The 6,088-nt window shown below is 32.6% G+C and overlaps 1 protein-coding gene across 1 annotated transcript in view; it reads left to right on the top strand.

The window, feature by feature from the left end:
- The window catches only part of GALNT18 (polypeptide N-acetylgalactosaminyltransferase 18), a 507,876-nt gene that overhangs the window by 125,456 nt on the left and 376,332 nt on the right, over positions 1-6,088 (top strand). The window lies entirely within an intron of this gene.

Here is a 6,088-nt window from a genome sequence, read left to right as displayed (position 1 = left end):
GGAGCAGTATTATAGTAGTTATATTCTTGTACATAGGAGGCAGTATTATAGTAGTTATATTCCTGTACATAGGAGCAGTATTATAGTAGTTATATTCTTGTACATAGGAGCAGTATTATAGTAGTTATATTCCTGTACATAGGAGCAGTATTATAGTAGTTATATTCTTGTACATAGGAGGCAGTATTATAGTAGTTATATTCCTGTACATAGGAGCAGTATTATAGTAGTTATATTCCTGTACATAGGAGCAGTAATATAGTAGTTATATTCCTGTACATAGGAGCAGTATTATAGTAGTTATATTCTTGTACATAGGAGTAGTATTATAGCAGTTATATTCCTGTACATAGGAGGCAGTATTATAGTAGTTATATTCTTGTACATAGGAGGCAGTATTATAGTAGTTATATTCTTGTACATAGGAGCAGTATTATAGTAGTTATATTCTTGTACATAGGAGGCAGTATTATAGTAGTTATATTCTTGTACATAGGAGGCAGTATTATAGTAGTTATATTCTTGTACATAGGAGCAGTATTATAGTAGTTATATTCTTCTACATAGGAGGCAGTATTATAGTAGTTATATTCTTCTACATAGGAGGCAGTATTATAGTAGTTATATTCTGGTACATAGGAGCCGTATTATAGTAGTTATATTCTTGTACATAGGAGCAGTATTATAGTAGTTATATTCTTGTACATAGGAGCAGTATTATAGTAGTTATATTCTTGTACATAGGAGCAGTATTATAGTAGTTATATTCTTGTACATTGGAGGCAGTATTATAGCAGTTATATTCTTGTACATAGGAGCAGTATTATAGTAGTTATAGTCTTGTACATAGGAGCAGTATTATAGTAGTTATATTCTTGTACATTGGAGGCAGTATTATAGTAGTTATATTCTTGTACATAGGAGCAGTATTATAGTAGTTATATTCTTGTACATTGGAGGCAGTATTATAGCAGTTATATTCTTGTACATAGGAGGCAGTATTATAGTAGTTATATTCTTGTACATAGGAGCAGTATTATAGTAGTTATATTCTTGTACATTGGAGGCAGTATTATAGCAGTTATATTCTTGTACATAGGAGGCAGTATTATAGTAGTTATATTCTTGTACATAGGAGCAGTATTATAGTAGTTATATTCTTGTACATAGGAGCAGTATTATAGTAGTTATATTCTTGTACATTGGAGGCAGTATTATAGCAGTTATATTCTTGTACATAGGAGGCAGTATTATAGTAGTTATATTCTTGTACATAGGAGCAGTATTATAGTAGTTATATTCTTGTACATAGGAGCAGTATTATAGTAGTTATATTCTTGTACATTGGAGGCAGTATTATAGCAGTTATATTCTTGTACATAGGAGGCAGTATTATAGTAGTTATATTCTTGTACATAGGAGGCAGTATTATAGTAGTTATATTCTTGTACATAGGAGCAGTATTATAGTAGTTATATTCTTGTACATAGGAGCAGTATTATAGTAGTTATATTCTTGTACATAGGAGCAGTATTATAGTAGTTATATTCTTGTACATAGGAGCAGTATTATAGTAGTTATATTCTTGTACATAGGAGCAGTATTATAGTAGTTATATTCTTGTACATAGGAGGCAGTATTATAGTAGTTATATTCCTGTACATAGGAGTAGTATTATAGTAGTTATATTCCTGTACATAGGAGGCAGTATTATAGTAGTTATATTCTTGTACATAGGAGCAGTATTATAGTAGTTATATTCTTGTACATAGGAGCAGTATTATAGTAGTTATATTCCTGTATATAGGAGGCAGTATTATAGTAGTTATATTCTTGTATATAGGAGCAGTATTATAGTAGTTATATTCTTGTACATAGGAGCAGTATTATAGTAGTTATATTTTTGTACATAGGAGCAGTATTATAGTAGTTATATTCCTGTACATAGGAGCAGTATTATAGTAGTTATATTATTGTACATAGGAGCAGTATTATAGTAGTTATATTCTTGTACATAGGAGTAGTATTATAGTAGTTATATTCCTGTACATAGGAGGCAGTATTATAGTAGTTATATTCTTGTACATAGGAGCAGTATTATAGTAGTTATATTCTTGTACATAGGAGCAGTATTATAGTAGTTATATTCCTGTATATAGGAGGCAGTATTATAGTAGTTATATTCTTGTATATAGGAGCAGTATTATAGTAGTTATATTCTTGTACATAGGAGCAGTATTATAGTGGTTATATTCTTGTACATAGGAGGCAGTATTATAGTAGTTATATTCTTGTACATAGCAGGCAGTATTATAGTAGTTATATTCTTGTACATAGGAGGCAGTATTATAGTAGTTATATTCTTGTCCATAGGAGCAGTATTATAGTAGTTATATTCTTGTACATAGGAGCAGTATTATAGTAGTTATATTCTTGTACATAGGAGCAGTATTATAGTAGTTATATTCTTGTACATAGGAGCAGTATTATAGTAGTTATATTCTTGTACATAGGAGGCAGTATTATAGTAGTTATATTCCTGTACATAGGAGGCAGTATTATAGTAGTTATATTCTTGTACATAGGAGGCAGTATTATAGTAGTTACACTCACCTAAAGAATTATCAGGAACACCTGTTCTATTTCTCATTGATGCAATTCTCTAGCCAACCAATCACATGGCAGTTGCTTCGATGCATTTAGGGGGGTGCTCCTGGTTAAGACAATCTCCTGAACTCCAAACTGAATGTCAGAATGGGAAAGAAAGGGGATTTAAGCCATTTTGAGCGTGGCATGGTTGTTGGTGCCAGACGGGCCGGTCTGAGTATTTCACAATCTGCTCAGTTACTGGGATTTTCACACACAACCATTTCTAGGAGTTACAAAGAATGGTGTGAAAAGGTAAAAACATCCAGTATGCGGCCGTCCTGTGGGCGAAAATGCCTTGTGGATGCTGGAGGTCAGAGGAGAATGGGCCGACTGATTCAAGCTGATAGAAGAGCAACGTTGGCTGAAATAACCCCTCGTTACACCCGAGGTCTGCAGCAAAGCATTTCTGAAGCCACAACACTCACAACCTTGAGGCGGATGGGCTACAACAGCAGAAGACCCCACCGGGTACCACTCATCTCCACTACAAATAGGAAAAAGAGGCTACAATTTGCACGAGCTCACCAAAACTGGACTGTTGAAGACTGGAAAAATGTTGCCTGGTCTGATGAGTCTCGATTTCTGTTGAGACATTCAAATGGTAGAGTCCGAATTTGGCGTAAACAGAATGAGAACATGTCTCCATCCTCTGATGGCTACTTCCAGCAGGATAATGCACCATGTCACAAAGCTCCAATCATTTCACATTGGTTTCTTGAACATGACAATGAGTTCACTGGACTAAAATGGCCCCACAGTCACCAGATCTCAACCCAATAGAGCGTCTTTGGGATGTGGTGGAACGGGAGCTTCGTGCCCTGGATGTGCATCCCTCAAATCTCCATCAACTGCAAGATGCTATCCTATCAATATGGGCCAACATCTCTAAAGAATGCTATCAGCACCTTGTGGAATCAATGCCACGTATAATTAGGGCAGTTCTGAAGGCAAAAGGGGGTCCAACACCGTATTAGTATGGGGGCACTAATAATTCTTTAGGTGAGTGTATATTCTTGTATAAAGGAGCAGTATTATAGTAGTTATATTCTTGTACACAGGAGGCAGTATTATAGTAGTTATATTCTTGTACATAAGAGCAGTATTATAGTAGTTATATTCTTGTACATAGGAGGCAGTATTATAGTAGTTATATTCTTGTACATAGGAGGCAGTATTATAGTAGTTATATTCTTGTACATAGGAGCAGTATTATAGTAGTTATATTCTTATACATAGGAGGCAGTATTATAGTAGTTATATTCTTGTACATAGGAGGCAGTATTATAGTAGTTATATTCTTGTACATAGGAGCGGTATTATAGTAGTTATATTCTTGTACATAGGAGCAGTATTATAGTAGTTATAATCTTGTACATAGGAGCAGTATTATAGTAGTTATATTTTTGTACATAGGAGGCAGTATTATAGTAGTTATATTCTTGTATAAAGGAGCATTATTATAGTAGTTATATTCTTGTACATAGAAGCAGTATTATAGTAGTTATATTCTTGTACATAGGAGGCAGTATTATAGTAGTTATATTCTTGTACATAGGAAGCAGTATTATAGTAGATATATTCCTGTACATAGGAGCAGTATTATAGTAGTTATATTCTTGTACATAGGAGGCAGTATTATAGTAGTTATATTCTTATACATAGGAGGCAGTATTATAGTAGTTATATTCCTGTACATAGGAGCAGTAATATAGTAGTTATATTCCTGTACACAGGAGGCAGTATTATAGTAGTTATATTCTTGTACATAAGAGCAGTATTATAGTAGTTATATTCTTGTACATAGGAGCAGTATTATAGTAGTTATATTCCTGTACATAGGAGCAGTATTATAGTAGTTATATTCTTGTACATAGGAGCAGTATTATAGTAGTTATATTCTTGTACATAGGAGCAGTATTATAGTAGTTATATTCCTGTACATAGGAGGCAGTATTATAGTAGTTATATTCTTGTATAAAGGAGCAGTATTATAGTAGTTATATTCTTGTACATAGGAAGCAGTATTATAGTAGTTATATTCTTGTACATAGGAGGCAGTATTATAGTAGTTATATTCTTATACATAGGAGGCAGTATTATAGTAGTTATATTCCTGTACATAGGAGCAGTAATACAGTAGTTATATTCATGTACACAGGAGGCAGTATTATAGTAGTTATATTCTTGTACATAAGAGCAGTATTATAGTAGTTATATTCTTGTACATAGGAGCAGTATTATAGTAGTTATATTCTTGTACATAGGAGGCAGTATTATAGTAGTTATATTCTTGTATAAAGGAGCAGTATTATAGTAGTTATATTCTTGTACATAGGAAGCAGTATTATAGTAGATATATTCCTGTACATAGGAGCAGTATTATAGTAGTTATATTCTTGTACATAGGAGGCAGTATTATAGTAGTTATATTCTTATACATAGGAGGCAGTATTATAGTAGTTATATTCCTGTACATAGGAGCAGTAATATAGTAGTTATATTCCTGTACACAGGAGGCAGTATTATAGTAGTTATATTCTTGTACATAAGAGCAGTATTATAGTAGTTATATTCTTGTACATAGGAGCAGTATTATAGTAGTTATATTCTTATACATAGGAGGCAGTATTATAGTAGTTATATTCTTGTACATAGGAGGCAGTATTATAGTAGTTATATTCTTGTACATAGGAGCGGTATTATAGTAGTTATATTCTTGTACATAGGAGCAGTATTATAGTAGTTATATTCTTGTACATAGGAGCAGTATTATAGTAGTTATATTCTTGTACATAGGAGGCAGTATTATATTAGTTATATTCTTGTACATAGGAGCAGTATTATAGTAGTTATATTCTTGTACATAGGAGGCAGTATTATAGTAGTTATATTCCTGTACATAGGAGGCAGTATTATAGCAGTTATATTCTTGTACATAAGAGCAGTATTATAGTAGTTATATTCCTGTACATAGGAGCAGTATTATAGTAGTTATATTCTTGTACATAGTAGGCAGTATTAGTTATATTCTTGTACATAGGAGCAGTATTATAGTAGTTATATTCTTGTACATAGGAGGCAGTATTATAGTAGTTATATTCTTGTATATAGGAGCAGTATTATAGTAGTTATATTCTTGTACATAGCAGCAGTATTATAGTAGTTATATTCTTGTACATAGGAGCAGTATTATAGTAGTTATATTCCTGTACCTAGGAGCAGTATTATAGTAGTTATATTCCTGTACCTAGGAGCAGTATTATAGTAGTTATATTCTTGTATATAGATGGCAGTATTATAGTAGTTATATTCCTGTACATAGGAGCAGTATTATAGTAGTTACATTCTTGTACATAGGAGCAGTATTATAGTAGATATTTTCCTGTACATAGGAGCAGTATTATAGTAGTTATATTCTTGTACATAGGAGCAGTATTAT

This window comes from Bufo bufo, chromosome 10 (genome assembly GCF_905171765.1).
Source record: "Bufo bufo chromosome 10, aBufBuf1.1, whole genome shotgun sequence".
In the NCBI taxonomy this organism is placed as follows: domain Eukaryota; kingdom Metazoa; phylum Chordata; class Amphibia; order Anura; family Bufonidae; genus Bufo; species Bufo bufo.
The sequence above is the reverse complement of the archived record's forward strand: the minus strand, read 5'-3'. Positions and strand labels throughout refer to the sequence as shown.